The sequence below is a fragment of the Saccopteryx bilineata genome, chromosome 4 (assembly GCF_036850765.1).
Source record: "Saccopteryx bilineata isolate mSacBil1 chromosome 4, mSacBil1_pri_phased_curated, whole genome shotgun sequence".
Classification (NCBI taxonomy): Eukaryota; Metazoa; Chordata; class Mammalia; order Chiroptera; family Emballonuridae; genus Saccopteryx; species Saccopteryx bilineata.
Window position 1 is genome coordinate 239,742,076 of NC_089493.1, and position 22,960 is coordinate 239,765,035.

The window sequence follows — 22,960 nt, forward strand, 5'->3', positions numbered from 1 at the left end:
TAGTTCTTGAACAAAATAATGCATACTCCCTTTGCTAGTGAAGAGCAACTGAGCTGTATGTACAAAGGGGACAAAGATAAAAGAACTTAAACATTTCATGCACACAGATTATATTTTTGCATTACTTTTCAAGTTAGAGATGGTTCTTTGTAATATAATTTTATGATTTCTTAGTAAAATTGCATTGAAATCACAAATTACAACAAAAAATTTACTCCCAAATTCCTATGAAAACTTAAGGGTTTTATTTAAAACTTTTACATTTTTATAGTTTTATTTTGTAGTTCATTATAAAAAGATTCCATTGTTCATGTGCTGAAAATTAGGTGACTATATTTGTGGTGCATAATACTGAAGCTATTTGGCAATTCAAAATGATAGTGACTGCAGTTTTGTTTCATTAAAAAATTGCTACTTTTTTTTTATAGCAGCCTGTGAATAAAGAAACTGCAAATAATTTTAATAAATTGAAGCTCATGAATAACGTTACTCATCTAGATTTTTGGATTATAAAAGCATGTAAGTTTCATATATGCAAAGCCTTATGTTTTATTTCAGTGTTTTATTTATAGAAATTGACTTAGGATGCCATCGTGTGGCATAATGATAGTGTTCAAAAGGCAAATTCTTACTAGAATAGAATCTGTCTCTATTAGAGTAATGCTATGGTTTTCTTAATAAAATTTAATTCTCCTTAAGAATTTATAGGAAAATAGATAGTTCAGATGAGAGGACAAATTCTGTTCTAGGATACTTTCTTGTCTATAATGTGCACAAGGGGAAACAAATACAATAAAATCTAAATTTTGGAAACAACAGAGTTAGGCTGACTCATAATCTTCCCCATTACCAAATTTAAGTGATTGAACGAAGCCATAAAATACTCCCAATTTCACAGGAAAGATATTTTATACTTTCAGCTTTAAAGAATCTGAGTTTATTTCACTCAGCTATTCCAGGAAGAAGAGAAAACAAAGAGGAAGAAACAATAAATCTAACTTTTGATATTGAATGGAAAATTACCTTGTCCTATATCTATGAGTGCTGTGTCTTTGGTGGAAAGAGAAACAGAGAAGAGGTGTGAATTCCTGAAGTGTGGCCATTAGTTTTCTGACTGATCAATGGTTATGTCATTTAACATACTGGGCCTCAGTTTCTTCATCTGCCAAATAAAGGGTATGACTTGGATATCTCTATGATCTCCTCAAAATCAACAATCTTCCTACAGTTTCCCCTTCCCTCACACTTTAAAAAGCCTTGTGTATTAACATCAATAAAAGAAAATTGAAATCCTATAGGAGAAATAAAGATGTTGAGAATTGAAGCACAACTCACGGAGTACAAAGGCAGTAAAATTAAGACATTAATTTTATAGGTTTCACAGAAGGAGAAGATGAACAACTAAGACTGAAAAACTCTCAGCAGCTTTATGGGGATGTAAAACTTGAATTGAACATAGAAAACCAGGATTTGCATGAGGGAGTATTCCAAGTGAGGGAGAGAAAATGAGCAAGTAGAAGAGCCAACAATGGAAACACTTAAGCAGTTATAGACATAGGGACTCTGTATACTACTTGTTATAGACTAAATGTTTGTGCTCCTCCAAAATTCATATGTTGAAACCTAATCCCCAATGTGATGGTACTTGGATATGGGACCTTTGGGAGTTGGTTAGGTCATAAGGGCAGGGCACTCAAGAATGGATTTTGTGCCTGACCAGGTGGTGGCACAGTGGATAGAGCGTCGGACTGGGATGCAGAGGACCCAGGTTTGAGACCCCGAGGTCGCAAGCTTGAGTGCAGGCTCATCTGGTTTGAGCAAAGCTCACCAGCTTGGACCAAAGGTCACTGGCTCAAGCAAGGGGTTACTTGGTCTGCTGAAGGCCCACGGTCAAGGCACATATGAGAAAGCAATCAATGACCAACCGAGGTGTCGCAAAACAAAAAACTGATGATTGATGCTTCTCATCTCTCTCTGTTCCTGTCTGTCCCTGTCTATCCCTCTCTCTGACTCTCTCTCTCTTTCTCTGTTAAAAAAAAAAAAAAGGAATTTGTGCCCTTATAAAGAGATCTCACAATACTCCCTTCTCCCTTCCATCATGTGAGGACACTGCCAGTAGATGGCTGGCTATGATCCAGGACATGGCCCTCAGTAAACACCAAGTCTTCCAGCACCTTGACCTTGGAATTCCCAGCCTCCTGAACTATGAAAAATAAATGTTTGTTGTTAAGCCACCCACTCTATGGTATTCCACTATAACTTCCCTAACTGTCTATGACACTAATCAGTGCGTTTTATTTGACATATGAGTATTTTAATAATCAGGAAATTCCACATATAAATTCTTATTTTGAGCTCTTCTTTTAAGTGGAAGATCTGGCAACACTATCCCATAGATCTCTGTATGGTAAAAGGTGATATGATTGATCTTTTACACATACATATTTTCTCCAAACTACCTCATTCTCCAGAACTCTCTAATGTTTCCCTGTTGAAGCACACCTGATCCACAAGGGATGACTTAGGTGGTGAGATCCCTAAGGTGAAAAAAAACATGAGGAGCCGGAGAAAACACCATTTTGAATTGCTTGAAGGCTTTATTCTTGCTTCATCTCTGCTGCTTCTGCTCCTATTGCTGATGCTGTTATTTCTGCTTCTGATGCTCCCCTCAAGTCTCCTCAATCTCAAGTCTCCTGAATTGTCAGTCCTTGAGTCTCCTCAGCTTCTGAATCCTGTTGTCTCCTCTTCTGAATTCTGATGACTCCTGTCTCTTCCCTAGTATGTTGTGCCGGCACGGGTAGATATAGGGCTTAGGGACAATAGCAGCATGGGGCCAATATTACCAGGTGTTTCTAGGTTAGCCACCTGGAAGACTACCTTTTTTGGGTATAGGCTAGCTGACTCAGCAAGTTGACATCACTACAGCTAGCCTATACCCAAAAAAGGTAGTCTTCCAGGTGGCTAACCTAGAAACACCTGGTAACTAAGGCTAAGTCACCTAGCCCAAATATGCATAGGAGCTGGTACTAGGGCATGCAGCCCAGAGAGTCAGGGAAGCTGGTGTTGCTTACAGTTTCTCATGAGGACTAGAGCTCACATCCTGGTCTTCACTATTAGAGTCCTCACTTTCCCCATGCTTACCTACTTTACACATTTATGTTATTTGTGTAGGCTTGCAGGTATTAATTTGTTTGAGCATGCATCTCCCAGATATAGAGTCATATAAAGCCTAGTTAGAATAAATGAGAACAGGAAACAGAAAAAAAGTAGAGACTGGGTTTTTTCAGGGTCTAAAAAAAGTTTAAATACATCTATTTTATGAAACCTAAGTGAAAGACTCTTGAAATAAGCATGGGAAATTATGTAGAGTACAAAATAAGGTATCCCCAAATCTGAAAGCTTTTGTATTTTTTAATCATGTACTTTATCAATTGAATTTCATATTAAAGCAAGAAGAAAACAATAATGTCTGCTTTATTCAATAAACTATGTCCCATAGCCACATTATTTGATTTAACACAAGAACAAAGAAGTTGTTGAAGGAATTGATTTTTAAAAAGGCTGATCTCACTGCACAGAGTTTGTGTATATCTAGACCATATGACTTGCTAAGTCCTGTGTGGCTCAGAATCTTCCTCAGCTTTTTCATAAGGGAGCTTTAATATTAAAAGAAAAATCATTTTTCCAATTCCAATTCTGGGAATAACAAAGTAATTTAATTTGAATTACCCTCCCTGAGGTGACAATCATAAACTCTGGATAAAATATAAAAACTAACTATTTAATGGCCCTGAAGAGCAACCGAAGCAGACAAAGTGAAAGCAGTTGAACTCTGAAAGAAAAAGAATGAAACTGGGTAATATAAGAATTTATATTACTTCTCTTCTCTTGAGGACATACTCCAGTCTTTCCACATTCAGAATGGCTAATACTCAAGCAAAAACCTTAAAAAACCTTTTGGCTTTAGGCACCAAAGGATGGCATTTAAGGCTTCCAGAAAGGCTGGAAATTAATAGAGGAAATCTCAAAAAGCATGGTATCACAAAGAACAAAGCCTAAAAATCTGTATATACCTTTCTTTAATCCTTGGATATCTTATTAACGGAACACAAGACTCAGTCAAGTGAAAAGCAGTAGCTGGAAGGCTAATGGGCTGAGCAGAAATATCATTTGTTGACCACTGCAGGAAAGAGAGTTTAGGATTTGCATGTTGCTAGGTCTGAGCAACCTGTCCAAACTCTTAGCTGTCCATTAAAATCCAAGATATACCTTAAGAATAAATAATATGTTTCAGGATCAAGTAATTTTCCCTAAGACTAAGTAAGGGCTAAACTGAAATAGATCCTCCTAATAAAGTGAAAAGCAAACCTTCACAAGTTCAAGGTAATCAGCCAAAAATTAAATTGCGGGCGCTAATAAAATCAAAACTTTTCACAGGATGTTACCAGAATCCAGAGTTTCTACAATGTTCCTACATTTTAAATGAAGCAGTATACTACTAAAAACACTTTGATGTGTTGAAGGTGCATATTGTGATACTTTAAACAACCACTAAATTGTAACCGTGAGTGGAAAAATTCTGCTTGACCTTTTGACTAAAATTAAAGAAAGCAGGAATTGACCGCTCCCTACCATAAACCACTTAGAAATTTGCTTAGAGCTAGTTCACAGGAGGCAGCTGGACCCCAACCTGCTTACGCGAATAGGTATGTGTTCCTGATAAAGATAGAGATAGGATAAGGGTTAACGACTAACTGCCAACTCAGCTTCTGTAAACGGTTGCTTGCTTGCCTACCAAAGTATAAAAGCCCTTGCAAAAAGACTGAGAGTGCTCTTGGCCATCTCCTTGCCTTGGGCCCGCTCGCGAGTGTAATAAACTTTTTCTTCTGTTTTATCCACACACTTGGGTCTAGAGTCTTCGTGGTGCGCCCTCGGTCAACATAAATAATATAAAATAAAATAGAAATATGTTTTTAAAAAGTCCAATACATAATATAAAATAGAATAGTTAAGTGTAGTCCATTAACCCAAAATAAAGCAGCAAAAGATGAGTGCTAGATGCAAACATAGGAAATAAACAGAAAAATTGGTAGCACTGATATGGTAAAAATTAACCATATCCGTTTTTACATTAAACTTAAATGGATGAAAGATTCCAATTAAAAGGCAACAAATATACAAAATAGATTGTTTTACAATAATCGAACCATATGTTGTCTATGTTAAGCCTAATCCGGAGGGATGCAAAACATTGAAGACACAAACAAAGTCCGTTGATTACACACCAAAGCTTTATTGTCTAGCTTGGTCAAGTGGGGGCAACTCCGACAGAAATCTGAGGGAGAACATGCTGGCCCTTTGTTCTACCTAGTTTTTATAGTTTTGCAAGCGGGAAGTACAGAAGCAAAAATTGCAATTAGGTGCACTTTATCACTATTGGTAATAGTCATATGTCCATAAACATTATAGGACCATGTTCAATTTGCAAGCCATACATTATTTTGGAGAAAACAAAATTTATAAGTCAACACAATGGTAGAAAGATGTCTCTTTACATATTAAAAGACATTCCTATATTTTTTAGTGTTTATCCGCCATCTCTCTGTCTAGAGTCACAGGTATTAACCACATGAATTTACATAGGAGAGGTAGTTTTGTGGGGACAAATGCCTGCAAATGGCTCATTACTATAAGAAAAGGTTTATTTTGGCTTTTCTCTTCCTGCACCTGGCTAGCCATTCACCCCTTTCCCACAGGTGTAGTGGAATGTCTGGGAATCCATGTTTTCCTTCCCTTTGCATTTACAATACAATGCCAAGGGCCATCCTGGTTATGCCAATCACACAGTACAGAGACTATTCTCACAATTTCTCTACACACCTTAACCCAAATTAATAAAATGTTCTTCAAGCCTCTTAAAGTATTAATATTCTGTAGTTTTTGGTACCTTATAACACCTGCGGGTGAAGTGGCGCAGTGGCTCCTCAGCCTATAAGAGATATATTTTAAATTTGATTCCACAGATATGGTGAAAGAAGAGTAGGAAAAATATAAAACTATATTTCATAAATAGCTAAGCAATTTAAAAAGTGTGAAAATGTTAATATCAGATTATGTAGATTTTTGGACAAACAAGATTAACCAGAAATAAAGAACATTTCAAAATAGTAAAAGGCTCAGATTCTCAGGAAACATTAAAATGATAATGCATATGTACTTAATAAGAGGGATTCAATAAACATAAAGCCAACTCGGACAGGGTGATATAGTCAAATCTACAATTATAGCTGAAAAATTTTACATCCCTTTCTCACTAGTCGATAAAACTAGAAAAACAGTTTAAAAATTAGTAAACATATAAAAGAATTTAATTATTTTAACCACTTTGAGCTAATTTGACATTTATAGAACATTGCCCCAAATACAGAATACAGATTTTCAAGTGTACCTAGAGCATTCACTAATAGAGACCAAATGCTCAACCATAAAAAGTATCACTGTATTTTCAGAAATTAAAATTTTATAAAGTATGACTTCTGATAACAATGGAATTAAATCCTATATTAATAAAAAATAATAACTATAAATCCCCTACATATTTAGAAATTAAAAAGCATAGTCATAAATAACCATGACTCAAGAGGAAGTTACAAATACAATATGAAAATATTTTGTGCTCATTTAAAATGAAAATACAACATGCCATTAGAGGGAAATTTGTAGCTTTGAAGATATACCTTAGAAAAGAGAACAGTTTTAAAATCAATACACTAAGTTTCTACCTTAAAAAGCTGGAAAAGAAAGGAGACAAAATATACCCAAAGTAAATATATAGATGGAAAAAAAACAAAAACAACCAACAACTATGGGATAATGACACCAAATGAATAGTCACAATAAGTACTTTGTAGGATTACAGGCATAGTTGAAGTGAAATTTATACTTAAAGTTGAGTACAGCAAACTTGCTGCATCATGGGGCTGAAAAAAACACTTGGAAGCTGAAATCTGCAGAGAAATCATGTTTTGCAAGTGCAAGGTTTTCTGAGCATATAAATAGTTCTGGACATCTAAATAATTCTGGGCATATAAATAGTTCCACCATATAAATATCTCTGGATATATATATAGTTCTAGATATCTAAATAGTTCTTCCACTGTGCAAAAACTTGGGCCACTTTTCTAAATCCTTATAAACTGGTCAAATTACAAGATATAAAATGGTGTGGTTTGTTGGCAAATCATTATTCACCTAGGCACAATAATTTTATTTCTGGAATGAATATACTCAGTATATCCCACTAAAGTGTTTCCTTCAAAGAAAATGACATTTGTCTCATTGTTTCCAGGGCTCTTCCAAGCATAAATGGGTATAAAAGTGGTCTGAACACCTTTTACCTGCTTAAGGGGAATAGAAAATAAAATCGCTGTCTTCTGTAGCTCTGTATGATACCAAGGAAAGATGCGAAAGAAGCACTTGAGCTAAAAAAAATCATAATCTAACAGGTTACACTCTTTGAGGACAAAATACTGACATCTCAGCTATTAATTAGCTTCTGTTTATAAAAGAATTGCAAGAGAAAGCAAGACTAAATACTAATTAGCTGTATTATAATTATTCTACATTCCTATCCTTGTGATAATGTTATATAACCCTTAAATTATGATGACATTTTAGGTATAATAAAGATTTAAAAAATTTCAGGAAGAGGGTAAAACTTTTATTAATTTTAATCTTGAGAAGTTAAGGGGTAAAAACTTTTGAGTGCCCACATTATAAAGTTATAGCATAACTTTTCACGGGACAAATTTAGTGTAGGCAGGTGTAGCCTTAGGATGAATCCAGGTTAGGTGACCATTTTGAGGGTTCTCATGGTAGATGTAATTTAAGGAAAGAAAGGCCTTCCAGACTCTAAATAGTCCCATGTGACTTGGCTAGGTTCCTGGAATTTCCTTCATTAAAAATTCATTCTGTGGGGTCAATAGCTTTGGGGCCTTCAAGAGACCTCCATAAAATTTTCAGTAACTGTTGGAAGAAAAAAAAAAAGCCTGAAGACATTGTAAACTAACATCTCAAAAATCATCATTGAAACAAGAAAAATTTACAAGAAGTGGTTGTAAAAAAAAGCAGTATTAGAAGTGGGAAAGAGTTCTATCCTATTTAACATATTTAATTTGCTCAGGTCTAGTTATATTGAGAATATTATAGAAAAGTAAAGTTTTGTTTAGTTTTGTTTTTGGCACAGCTGTAATAAGTTACTCTACAGCTAGTAGAATAGTCTGAGAACCTAAAGTATAAAAATGTATGTAATATAAAATAAAATGTAGAATTACAATCACTATCAAGTGGAAATTTCCTTGTTTATTGCTTGAAATGTTGTGCTAACAGGAAAAGAGATGACTGCCACCTATGTGCCTGACATTGTTGTCATTGTAGGGATGGCAAGTATTATATGTAAAAAACAAATATTTGCTGGGACACACTTTTTTTCTAAATGTTGTGTGTGTGTGTGTGTTTGCTATAAACTCCTTATGAAGTGTGTATATGTGTATGATTTATAAACAAATTAAATACATGCAAATATCTAAATTTTATAAAGCAAAATATCTAAAGACCAACTGTAAGAGTCTCATCTTTTTGATTTTTAATTTTAAAATATCGTTGTTTCATAGATACTATTCTATTCTTATGATTATTCCAGTCCCATTGACGAACTGATCAAATGTTGCTCTCATCAGGCCAGTAAAGGTTTACCAGCAAATTTCTAGAGTTGGCAGGGACGGAACTAAGCAGGTAACACAGGTGTAGAGGCAGACTGAAATTTCAGTCAGTGGTCGGGAAGGATAGGTCTCAGCAAAGGAATTTTCAACATTTAGCATACGCCTAGATCATTTTCAAGACCACTTTTAAATCCTGAAAAGAGGATAATAGGAATAGGAGAAATGTTCATTTAATTCAGCCTCATCTTCAGACCAACATCTGTTCTCTTTTACAAGTAAATTGGCCTTGTTCCTCTCCTGGTTAAAACCTTCCAATGATTTCATTTTGTACTGGAATAAAACTGAAATTTCTCTTCTGGATTTACAGAGCCTTAAATTCTGGCTTTGGTGCCAACTTCATCTCCTCTTACTTTCCTCTCCCTCACTGCTCTGCAGCCAATCTGACCTGTATAGTTACCACACTCAGCGCTTTCCTTCGCCTGGGCCTCCCTGTCCCACTTCCCCTGCCTGCAGTCTCTTCCATAAGGCAGGCTCATTGTCCTGCAGCAGGTCTCCACTCCAAATCACTCCCTCAATGAAATCTTTCCTGGCTGTTAAAAGTAGAATTTTTCAATTACTTTCTCGCCCCCACTCCCAGATACTTGAAATTAGGAGATGCTGCATAATGTAATAAAAAATACATAGGCTTGCAATCAGAAAATTTGGACTTGGGTCATACGTACTAACTAAATGAACTTAATTTCTAACTTCTCTGAACATCACATTCTCATATAAAAAATGCAGGCAATAATCATACTGATTCTGTAAGGTTATTTTTAATTTTTTTTTAATTCATTTTTTTTTTAGAGAGGACAGAGAGAGGGAGAGAGAGAGAGACAGAGAGAGAGAGAAGGGGGGAGGAGCTGGAAGCATCAACTCCCATATGTGCCTTGACCAGGCAAGCCCAGGGTTTCGAACCGGCGACCTCAGCATTTCCAGGTCGACGTTTTATCCATTGCGCCACCACAGGTCAGGCCTGTAAGGTTATTTTTAGGATCAGATGAGATAAAGTATAATCACAGAGTTGAAGGTGCTAGCAATAACCCCTAAGAAGTGCTCATACATTCTCATTTTCTTTATCCCATGTCTAATACTCCTATCAAATTGGTCAGACTTCAACTGTATCAAAGACATCGATTACTTTCCAGCTTATCAGCCAGTTAATTTTACTCATGGGATTTAAAAGAACCTGTAGTTACCTCACTTGCTTATTGGTTGATCCATCCTGTTTTAGATTATAACCTGTGTGAAGGTGGGCAGCATATTCATCATTCAATAGATCTTCAGTGCAAGCAAGGTGCTGGTCTACAGAAGAGTTCAGCTATTTTTAGTGTCCTACTATTTTTACCATTACTGCAAGGCTTTATGAAAGCTGCTTTCACAGGTAGACTGTCTTATCCCAAACCTCAATTTTCCTCCTTTTTTGAATCAGATGGAACCAATGAAAATAGTGAAAAATTTCTGGAATATTTTGAAGATAAAGATTAAAGGATTGTCTGATAGGTTGAGCATAGTATGTGAGAGACATAGAGACATAGTCTCTCAAACATAGAGAGACTCAAGGTTTGAGTTAATAGAAAGATGAATTTCCCACTTACTGAGAAAACACTGGAATGGACAGGCTTGGGTAAGAGGGAGCTGAGTTGAGCTTTGGATGTGTTAAATTTGGGTTGTTTGTCAGGCCTTCTAAATGCAAAATAAAATGTTGGTGGTTGTATACCTGAGCACAGAATTCAAGGGAAAAATTAGGTTCTTCTGGGTCCAATATAAAAATGGGCATAATTGTGAACCTCACTAACTTAAATTAATTGAATGACTTATATCCCTTTTCATCCAGACACTTGAGCTATAATCACCCAGAGCCTAGTTTGATTAGGTTTACCTACATTGAAATTCTACAGGAAAAATTTGGTCAAGATCTTTTTCTTCTCCAAGCTCATTCTTGTAATCCTGCACATACTTCAAAAATATAGAGCGGGCCCTAAATTCTGCTGCTGAAGGCTCAGCAAATATTCTCATTCACCATATCTTCTGCTTTAAGAACACTGATCTGTGTGGTTGTCAAATGACTGAGCATTAAAAGGCTCTGTGTGGCTTTTTTAGAGGGAAATGATTCCCTTGAGTCTTCTGTACCTGAGGAACTGACCCTTAAAATTGTATAAGAACATTGGACAATTGACCCTTAATATGTGTCTTCTTTTCCTTTCTTCTCCATTTGTTGTTTGATGGTCATAGAATGTATTCCTTGGACTATCTTAGCAGTTTATAATCAAGCAACTTGTGAGACTAAAACAGGATCTATTGTTCATCTTTTTTTTATATACAGTAGTCACTTTAGACAGTGCCATTTTTAATTCACTGTTGTTTTTGTACTAGTTTTCATCTGGTAATGTAGACATTTAACTACCCTTTATTAACACTCTCCTTTAAGATGTAGAGCTACAGAAGACCAATAGAAAAAAATAAATATGTAAATATCATTTTAAAATAGCTGTTCGAGCAGAGGAAAGTGTTTCTTTATAAGTTTTCAGTGCTGGGCTTTCAAAGAGAGATGACATGGCATAAGGAAAGCATAGCTATAGCATCAAAGATAATACAAAATATCCTACTCAAATAGACTAGACATTAATTTTCATACAAGAAGTCCTAAAGATTTTAGCTCAAAAAGTTAACAAAATTGTAGTTGATTCCTAGCAATATGACCTTCCAAAAGAGTCTATTTCAACAATTGGAGTGTTAGTACATCTGTATGAACATAATGGGAATTTTTCAAATATGAAACCATATTGGGAGTGAAGAAAGCCTTGGTTCTTATCCAATTCTGCTGTCTGGCTCCTTATTTCCTAAGTAACCTTATGAAATCTTCAGTTTCCTTTTAGACAAAAAGGACACGAGATCAAATGACCCCTATGGCTCTTCCATGGAAATGGCTTTTGAAACTGCTGACAGCTTTGGCTGGTTGGTCTCCTCACAATAGAAAGTAAACTCCCCAGTTTTTAGCCAAGAACAAGTCCTTGCAGTGACCATGATGGTTAGAAAAGAGGAGGGAGCAACCTGAACTGTTCACACTGGCCATAGCCCGAAGAAACAAAAGGTCGTTGGTACTCCTGCTGTTCTCAACTGGCATGCTTGCATTCACAGAATTATAGAAAACTAAACTATTGTCCTTTGCTATTCCATTGAAATATCTACCAGAATTTGAGCAGGGGAAGGGAGTGGTAATGAGGGGAGGGGAATGAGAGGTGTAGAGACCTGGCTGGTACAATTCTGCTGCCCACCTGCCTGCCTAAATCAGGCTTGTAGACCTAATTCCTTAAATTCCCGTATCACTAAAACATAGAAGGTGTGTATTGTGTTCTAGTTTCACCCCCAGAGACTCCCTACTAGTAATGTTTTTCTTCCAAGACAGTGCCAACCATAGTAATCTTTTGTGGTTGCAGTTACACAAAAAGACTAGAAGTTTATTTTCTATCACACCTTACAGATACTGGTGGGTGTTAGGTTGACTTTTTTTTTTTAACCAATCTTAATTATTGTTGTGGCCGTGTTTATTTGTTTCTGTCTTTTGATTTTTAAAATTTTGTCTTGTGAAAGACTGCTTTCCTTCATATTCAGTCCACTTGTTTTTAAAATCTATTTGAATTTAAATATAATAGTATATTTTATGGTCAATCTTACCCCTCATCATCTTAGTCCCCAATAAAATCTAAACACAAGTGAGCTGAGAAAACAGTATTCAAGGTGGTTGTCCACATACTGGAGGGAAAATGTGGCAATTATCACACTGCTGTGACTCACTGAGACAGCCAAATAGGATCGTTCAAGTCCTAAAGGGAATTTCAGGGGTCTGAATTACCCACTTCGGCTGTCCACATCAATCAAATTAACTGCCCTCTCGTCCAATTCTCACTCATGCGGTAACATATAGTCACAATTAAAGGTAAAAAATATGGAATGGCTCTCTGACAGTGAGGCATACTCAGCAACAGAGTATATGAACACTGAGTAATTTCCATCTTTGATGATTAAAACTCGATTAAGTTATGGTTGGATTAGATGCATTCCTGACCATGGAAAGGAAAGAGAGAAAATGCCTTCTTCAGAAGTCCCTTAGTGCTTCGTTATTTAAGTGTAGTCTTTCCTAAATATATACTGTGTTCTGTTTATACATCCTTCCAAAAAACAATTATATTTTTCTTTATATTTTCCAGCCCAATCACCACTACCTTGGGACTATCATTTTATTGTACCTCGAACATATCTGACTTAGTGTCAACAAAACTGAAATTTTTAAGGGTTATAGGGTTCAAATGACTGCTTACTAAGCCAGAGTGGAAGAATTTACAGTCATATTACTGGTTGGTCCTATTTGGATTCATGTGTAATATTAATGGATATTCTGCATATTCTAGAATCCAGAATTTAAAGATTTCATAACTTCGAGATTATTAATAGTGTATGGAATGGAACAAGAGAGGAAAAAGGGAACTTGTAAATCATCTTATGCAATATTTTCTTTTATATTCATGCACTCGTCAGAACCTCTCTCTGCTTGCTGTCAGTATGTTTATGCATGGTTTATTCTTTGGCCAGCTGTGTTTAGAACTCTGTGACAGCAAGTGCTATGGGATGAGTGAGGACAGGCGGGATGAGTACAGTGATACTGGTAGCTTTTCCAAAATGAAGTGGAGGCTCTTGCTAGCAGATTCTGGGAGCCCAGGCTTGTTCAGTTGTTACTGCCATTTCCACTGCTTCCCTCTCCTCCCTACCTTCTCTGTGACGTCACCACCACTGCTGTGATATATGGGTATGCTGAAAATAAACCTGAAACATCTGTGGTCTGGGTTAAACCAACTCATTTTTGACTAGCATGCCTCAGAAGCCAATATGCAGAATAAATATTAAGTGAGGTGCTGGGCCGGGTTCTCAGAGTGGTGTTAATTCCGCCAACTAGCCCATGGGCTGTGTCACTTCACAGGCTCTTCTCTCCCAGTCAGAGATAGTCAGGGAGGTTATCTGAGTGCCAAGTGAAATGCACTATTTGTTTTGTTTTTTTTTTACCTTCCTCCTATATTTTATATGGGAACAGAAAGTAAGCATTATAGGAATAAGACCCATAGGCATTTGAGAATTTGCAAAGATGTGTACATCAAAATTTTTAATGCTTATCCTTTAGAGAAGAACTCCTGAAAATCGCTTTTGGCTTCAACATATGCAATTTATAGCCTAGCAAGAAAGGAAGCTAGTGAAATTGTTAGTTGTGACTGTGTTTTTTTGGCTATGGTTCACTTATCACACTCTATCATTTCTTGATATTATTATACAAATGTGTGGTTGATTTCTTAGCCAGCTATGCTTAGACTTCGATCTGACAATAAATGGTTTATTAAATTACAATGCTAATGATATGCTCTTTTCTTTGAGTTTTATGTAGAAAAAAAAATAAAGAGAAAGGGCACCACTTAACATTCATTCTAGCTCAGGTTAGTGAACTATTGGAACAGCTGAGAATTTAGTGATATATCACTTCAGGTATGATTGATGCTTAGCAATCCCTGATCTTACATTGCTTCAGCAGAGTTGTCATTAAAAGTGGAAGCTGTTCAGCCTGACCAGGCAGTGGCACAGTGGATAGAGTGTCAGACTGGGATGCGGAAGGACCCAGGTTCGAGACCCCGAGGTTGCCAGCTTGAGCGTGGGCTCATCTGGTTTGAGCAAAAGCTCACCAGTTTGTACCCAAGGTCGCTGGCTCGAGCAAGGGGTTACTCAGTTTGCTGAAGGCCCACAGTCAAGGCACATATGAGAGAGCATTCAATGAACAACTAAGGTGTCGCAACACATAATGAAAAACTAATGATTGATGCTTCTCATCTCTTTGTTCTTGTCTGTCCTTGTCTATCCCTCTTTTACTCTCTCTCTGTCTCTGTAAAGAAAATAATAATTAAAAAAATAAAAAAGTGGAAGTTGTTCAGAGTGATAAATGAATATGACAATTAATTAAATATATAAGGCTTGATTAGGATTAGATATTGATGCACTCTTTTAAGAAGGGGGTAGAAGATTTTTTAAAAACCCAAATGAAAAGAGAATTTAGAATGTAAAAATTGAAGTGTTGGGAAGAAAGATATATCTGCAGCACATATGAAGTTTATAAAGAAATGCAAAAATTCTAGAAATGTTGCAGCAACATAGTTTGGAGATAATAAAGACACACATGGAGGCATATAAATATGTCACACAGTTTTCATACATTCCTGGTACTATCTTTCATTCTTCTATTGATATCTTCCATCATGCCCTGCTCTGGTCATGGTATTTCCCACTGTGCTCCATATTGTGAAACACCTGAAGCCTGTTCTGAGGGCCTTTTGAACCCACTCTGAGAGCTCCCATTTCATAGCAGTGATTGGCATGAACATTTTCGCGTAACTAACTTGTTTGGGCTGAGTTTTACTTTCTTAAATGTAAATGGAGGATGTGAAGTAAGGGGCCTAAATGTGTTATGGGGAGAAGTAAGTTCCTTAAATGCATATCTCTGTGCCTTACTTGTTGGATAAACTGAAAGAAGAGACACACTCTGCTATTGCCAGTGATATCAATATATGATTAACAAATCTTTGAAAAAAAAATGGAAAGACTAGTAAAATTTTAAAAAGGCCTGTAAGCGTGTGAAAAAACCAGAATGGCCCTTAAATTTTACCTCTCAGTGACAATCTACCTAATACTGTGGCATTTTGATACATGCAAATGTTTCATTAAAAGATGAAAATTTGTTTCTGTTGTGTGTACATAGCCATACACATATATCTTCTTGACCACTGGATCTTATCTGTGAACTTGGAAAGCTTCATGCACTGGTTTGGCACTTTTTTTGCCTTTTAGGCAGATACTGAAAGTCTTTGGAGGTATGCTTCATATAAAACTCTCTGCGATTATTTTGTCACTTGTATTTATATTTTTTGAGCAATGAGTAGAAAGTACTGATCAGAGATACTCAAAGAGAAGGATTCTATCACTATTGGGATAGATTATTTAAGAAAGTCTCCCTTATTTGTCCTTGAATCTATCTCTTTACACTTAAAAAATTTTAAACATATTATTATATTTTACAGTTATCATAATTTTTCATAAATTTTTCTCAACTTGTTATAAATCCTCCTGGATTTTCTCCTACCTTTTCAACTATAGATACAGTTTGGTTTTCTGATTGTTTTGCTAACATTTTTGCTATCAATGTCTTTTTCCAGACATTGAATGGTGATATTTCTTAACATTCTGCCTCAGGCCCACCTCTCACATCATTTGATGTTCTTTCCCAAGGCACTGCTGCTTGTGCCCAAGACTTCAGTCACCACCTGCATTCAGTGACTCAGCCCCAACTTCTTCCCTGATAAGAGAACTGGGAAACTCACTGCCTACTTTAAATCTCCACTTAAAAAAACTCAAAAGCACCTTCAAATTCAACAGGACCAGAAACAAACCCATGATCTTCTATTCCAACCACACCTTGATCCTCCCCCACATTCCCTGTCTCAGTGAATGGCATTGCTATTAGACTAGATGATCAACCTGGAAAAGAGATTTTTCTCTCCTTCACCTTTGTCACTCTCTCATATCTAATTATCACCAAATCCTGTTGTTTTTTCTTCCAAATGTTATGCAAATTTATCTGCCGCCTTTCCATTTCTTTTTTTTTTAATAATAATTTTATTTTTTTAATGGGGTGAAATCAATAAATCAGGTTACATATATTCAAAGATAACAAGTCCAGGTTATCTTGTCGTTCAATTATGTTGCATACCCACCACCCAAAGTCAGATTGTCCTCTGTCACCTTCTATCTTGTTTTCTTTGTGCCCCTCCCCACCCCCTTTCCCTCTCCCTTTCCCCCCTCCCACCTGTAACCACCACACTCTTATCAATGTCTCTTAGTTTCACTTTTATGTCCCACCTACGTATGGAATAATGCAGTTCCTGGTTTTTTCTGATTTACTTATTTCGCTTCGTATCATGTTATCAAGATCCCACCATTTTGCTGTAAATGTTCCGATGTCATCATTTCTTATGGCTGAGTAGTATTCCATAGTGTATATGTGCCACATCTTCTTTATCCAGTCATCTATTGATGGGATTTTTGGTTGTTTCCATGCCCTGGCCACTGTGAACAATGCTGCAATAAACATGGGGCTGCATGTGTCTTTACGTATCAATGTTTCTGAGTTTTGGGGATATATACCCAGTAGAGGGATTGCTGGGTCATAAGATAGTTCTATTTTCATTTTTTGAGGAACCACCATACTTTCTTCCATAATGGTTATACTACTTTACATTCCCACCAACAGTGTATGAGGGTTCCTTTTTCTCCACAACCTTTCCAACATTTGCTATTACCTGTCTTGCTAATAATAGCTAATCGAACAGGTGTGAGGTGGTATCTCATTGCCGTTTTGATTTGCATTTCTCTAATAGCTAAAGAAGATGAGCATCTTTTCATATATCTGTTGGCCATTTGTATTTCTTCCTAGGAGAAGTGTCTATTCATATCCTCTTCCCATTTTTTTATTGGATTGTTTGTTTGTTTGTTGTTGAGTTTTATGAGCTCTTTGTATATTTTGGATGTTAGGCCCTTATCTGAGCTGTTGTTTGAAAATATCATTTCCCATTTAGTTGGCTTTCTGTTTATTTTGTTATCAGTTTCTCTTGCTGAGCAAAAACTTCTTAGTCTGATGTAGTCCCATTCATTAATTTTTGCCTTCACTTCTCTTGCCTGTGGAGTCAAATTCATAAAATGCTCTTTAAAACCCAGGTCCATGAGTTGAGTACCTATGTCTTCTTCTATGTACTTAATTGTTTCAGGTCTTATGTTTAGATCTTTGATCCATTTTGAGTTAATTTTTGTACAGGAAGAGAGACTGTAGTCCAGGTTCATTCTTTTGCATGTGGCTTTCCAGTTTTCCCAGCACCATTTATTGAAGAGGCTTTCTTTTCTCCATTGTGTGTTGTTGGCCCCTTTATCAAAAATTATTTGACTATATATATGTGGTTTTATTTCTGGACTTTCTATTCTGTTCCATTGGTCTGAGTGTCTATTTTTCTGCCAATACCATGCTGTTTTGATTGTCGTGGCCCTATAATAGAGTTTGAAGTCAGGTATTGTAATGCCCCCCGTTTCATTCTTTTTCTTTAGGATTGCTTTGGCTATTTGGGGTTTTTTATAGTTCCATATATATCTGATGATTTTTTGCTCTATTTCTTTAAAAAACGTCATTGGAAGTTTGATGGGAATTGCATTAAATTTGTATATTGCTTTGGGTAATATAGCCATCTTGATTATATTTATTCTTCCTAGCCAAGAACAAGGTATATTCTTCCATCTCATTATATCTTTTTCGATTTCCCTTAACAATGGTTTATAGTTTTCATTATATAAGTCCTTTACATTCTTTGTTATGTTTATTCCTAAGTATTTTTTTGTTGTTGTTGTTGCAATCGTGAAGGGGATTATTCTTTTGAGTTCGTTCTCAGTTGTTTCATTGTTGGCATATAGAAAGGCTATTGACTTCTGTATGTTAATTTTGTATCCTGCGACCTTACTGTATTGGCTTATTGTTTCTAGTAGTCTTTTTGTGAATTCTTTGGGGTTTTCGATGTATAAGATCATGTCATCTGCAAAAAGTGATACCTTTACTTCTTCTTTTCAGATATGGATGCCTTTTATTTCTTTGTCTTGTCTTATTGCTCTGGCTAGAACCTCTAGTACCACATTAAATAAGAGTGGAGAGAGTGGACAACCCTGTCTTGTTCCTGATTTAAGGGGGAAAGCCTTCAGTTTAGTGCCATTTAATATGATGTTAGCTGATGGTTTATCATATATGGCCTTTATCATGTTGAGATATTTTCCTTCTATACCCATTTTGTTGAGAGTCTTAAACATAAAATTGTGTTGTATTTTATCGAAAGCCTTTTCTGCGTCTATTGATAAGATCATGTGGTTTTTGTTCTTTGTTTTGTTGATATGGTGTATTACATTAACCGTTTTACGTATGTTGAACCATCCTTGAGATTTTGAGATGATTCCCACTTGATCATGATGTATTATTTTTTTAATATGTTGTTGTATTCGATTTGCTAGTATTTTGTTTAGTATTTTAGCATCTGTATTCATTAGAGATATTGGTCTGTAGTTTTCTTTTTTTGTGCCATCCTTGCCTGGTTTTGGTATGAGGGTTATGTTGGCCTCATAAAATGTGTTTGGAAGTATTGCTTCTTCTTCAATTTTTTGAAAGACTTTGAGTAGAATAGGAACCAAGTCTTCTTTGAATGTTTGATAAAATTCGCTGGTATAGCCGTCAGGGCCTGGACTTTTATTTTCGGGGAGGGTTTTAATGGTTTTTTCTATTTCTTCTCTACTGATAGGTCTGTTTAGCTTTCTGCTTCTTCTTGACTCAGTCTAGGAAGGTTGTATTTTTCTAGGAATTTATCCATTTCTTCTAGGTTGTTGAATTTAGTGGCATAAAGTTTTTCATAGTATTCTACAATAATTCTTTGTATATCTACGGTGTCCGTGGTGATTTCTCCTCTTTCATTTTGGATTTTGTTTATATGAGTTCTTTCTTTTTTTTCTTTGGTAAGTCTTGCCAAGGGTTTGTCAATTTTGTTGATCTTTTCAAAGAACCAGCTCCTTGTTCTATTAATTTTTTCTATTGTTTTTCTGTTCTCTAATTCATTTATTTCTGCTCTGATTTTTATTATCTCCTTTCTTCGGCTGGTTTTGGGTTGTCTTTGTTCTTCTTTTTCTAGTTCCTTAAGGTGTGAAGTTAAGTGGTTCACTTGGGCTCTCTCTTGTTTGTTCATATATGCCTGAAGCGATATGAACTTCCCTCTTATCACTGCTTTTGCTGCATCCCATAGATTCTGATATGTCATATTGTCATTTTCATTAGTCTGTATATATCTTTTGATCTCTGCACTTATTTCTTCTTTGACCCATTCATTTTTTAAAAGTATGTTATTTAATTTCCACATTTTTGTGGGATTTTTTTCCTCTTTTTTGCAGTTGAATTCTAGTTTCAAGGCTTTATGATCAGAAAATATGCTTGGTACAACTTCAATTTTTCTGAATTTGCTGATGTTGTTTTTGTGGCCCAACATATGGTCAATTCCTGAGAATGATCCATGTACACTGGAGAAAAATGTATACTCAGTCACTTTGGGATGAAATGTCCTGTAGATGTCTATCATATGCAGGTGCTCTAGTGTTTTGTTTAAGGTCACTATGTCTTTGTTGATTCTCTGTTTGGATGACCAATCTAGAGCCGTCAGCGGTGTATTGAGGTCTCCAAGTATGAATGTATTTTTGTCAGGTTTTGTTTTAAGATCAATAAGTAGCTGTCTTATATATTTTGGTGCTCCTTGGTTTGGTGCATATATATTAAGAATTGTTATGTCTTCTTGATTCAGTGTCCCCTTAGCCATTATGAAATGGCCATTTTTGTCTCTGAGTACTTTTGTTGTCTTGTAGTCAGCATTATCCAATATGAGTATTGCTACGCCTGCTTTTTTTTGGATGTTATTTGCTTGGAGTATTGTTTTCCAGCCTTTCACTTTGAATTTGTTTTTATCCTTGTTACTTAGATGAGTTTCCTGTAGGCAACATACAGTTGGATTTTCTTTTTTAATCCATTCTGCTACTCTGTGCCTTTTTATTGGTGAGTTTAATCTGTTTACATTTAGTGTAATTATTGATACTTGTGAGTTCCCTATTGCCATTTTATATCTTGCTTTCTGTTAGTTTTGTGTCTTGTTTGATCCTTCTCTTTTGTTTTTCTATCTTTTGTTTTTATTTGTTGTATTCCATACATCTTTCCTCTGTTGCTATCTTTTTTATCTCATGTGCTTCTGTGGTGGTTTTTTCAATGGTGGTTACCTTTGAGTAATGAAAAGGGTCCCTACCCTGTTCATTGTAGTGAACTATTTTGTGAGTACTTTTGCACTCCATCGTCCTTTGCTACTGTTAATCTCCATCTTCTCCCCTTCTTTCTTTTTGTTGTTGTCACAGTTTAAATTTGGTTTTATTGTGTTCTTCTTGGAGCTTTTACTTGTGGCTCTGTTTTTTTTTTTTGTTCTTTGTATCTGATTGGAGAACCCCCTTTAGTAATTCCTGGAGTGGGGGTTTTCTGATGATAAATTCCCTCATCTTTTCTGTATCTGTGAATGTTTTTATTTCTCCTTCGTATTTGAAGGATAGCTTTGATGGGTATAGTATTCGTGGCTGAAAGTTCCTCTCTTTCAGGACTTTAAATATTGGGGTCCACTCTCTTCTAGCTTGTAGAGTTTCTGCTGAGAAATCTGATGATAATCTAATGGGCCTTCCTTTATATGTTGTATTCTTCTTTTCCCTGGCTGCCTTGAGAATTTTTTCTTTGCTGTTGGTTTGTGTCAATTTCATTATGATATGCCTTGATGTAGGTTTGTTGGGGTTAAGAAAACTCGGAGTTCTGTTTGCTTCTTGAACTTGAGGCTTTAGTTCTTTCCACAGGCTTGGGAAGTTCTCATCTATTATTTGTTTGAATATGTTCTCCATTCCATTTTCTCTCTCTTCTCCCTCTGATATACCTATTATTTTTATGTTATTCTTTTTGATGGAGTCAGATAATTCTTGTAGGGCTATCTCATTTTTTTTAATTTTTGAGTCTCTTTCTTCTTCTCTCTGTTGTGCCTCAAGTTGCTTGTCTTCTATTTCACTAATCCTCTCTTCTATCTGACCTGTTCTATTAGCTAAGCTTGTTACTTTGTTTTTCAGCTCGTGAATTGAGTTTTTCATCTCTGTTTGATTTGTTTTTATAGTTTCAATTTCGTTGGACATATATTCTTTGTGTTCATTGAGTTGTTTTCTGAGCTCCCTAAATTGACTTTCTGTGTTTTCTTGTATATCTCGGAGGATTTTTAGGATTTCTATCTTGAATTCTCTGTCATTTATCTCCAAGGTTTCCAATATATTAAATTTTTTCTCCATAGATTTTTCCTTATCTAGCTGTGTTACCTCTCTTTCTTTTGTATCCATGATATTCGATTTTCTCTTCCTTAATGGCATCTGAGGGTGGTTTTGTTGATAGTATTAATGAGATTTAATAAAGAATAAAAAGTTAAAAAAACAAAAAAATAATAAAAAATAAAAAATCGAAAAGTTGTTTTTTTAAAAAAATTAATAATGAAATAAAGAAAAATAAAATAAAATAAAAATTAAAAAAAAAGGAAATTATTCCCCCCCTCCTTTTTTCCTCTCCTCTCCTCTCCTCTCTTTCTTGAGAAAATCTTGTGATGAACTGTGAATTATAACAAACAATGCCTGTGATGGAGGGCCTGAATTGGGGAAAAGTAATAAAGGGGCAAAAAAAGAAAAAAGAAAAAAAAAGAGGTTATGGACCCACAAAAAGCAAATAAGGAAAAAATTTGGGTCAAGAATAAAATGATTTGCTTTTAGGTGTTGGTTGTCTAAGAGTTATGATGAGATGAATATGAGGAAAACAGAAAAATGGGGGGACAAATTAAAAAATTACTATTGTATTTAGTGGAACAAGAACTAGATAAAATGGAGAGCCAGGGATGGGAGCACTGCTAGTGAGTTAAAAAGGTGAAGTAAAAACCCCCCAAAATGCCACAAACATAAGTGTGAGTCCCAGATAAGATAATTTGTTTGTTATTGAGGTTTGAATGAGAGGAGATATGAAGGAGAAGGGAAGAAACTAATATAGAGGGAGAAAAGAAAGAGAGAGAGAGAAAAAAAAAGGAGGGAACCACTAAAAGAAGAAAAAAGAAAGGAGAGAGAGAGAGTTAAGGGTTTTGGAGTGCAACCCTCATAGAGAGAAAGGAAGAGGAGAGAAAAGATAATGGGAGATGTAACACTTATGGGTAGTGTAGTTCAAGGAGAGGAGAGAGTAAGACCGGCAGAGAGTTAATCGGCCAAATTGGAAGAGGAAAAAAAGTATCAAGAATGAAGATAAGAGAAACAAATGAACATGTATAATAAAATGGGATAGGTTATAAAGTCTGCAGATTATTCTTGATTTTGAAAGGTTATCTTCTTGCTTTTTCTTTTCTCTCCCTCTTCCTGGTCGGTGACTCTGTGCCCCGGGTTCTGCCCCTTTGGCACGCTCAGGTAGAGGTTTGCAGTTGATAAGACTCTATGGCAATGTCATGTAT

At 35.8% G+C, this 22,960-nt stretch overlaps 1 protein-coding gene across 1 annotated transcript in view; it reads right to left on the reverse strand.

The window, feature by feature from the left end:
- The window catches only part of TMEM232 (transmembrane protein 232), a 222,839-nt gene that overhangs the window by 80,504 nt on the left and 119,375 nt on the right, over nt 1-22,960 (reverse strand). The gene's annotated exons all lie outside the window — the stretch shown is intronic.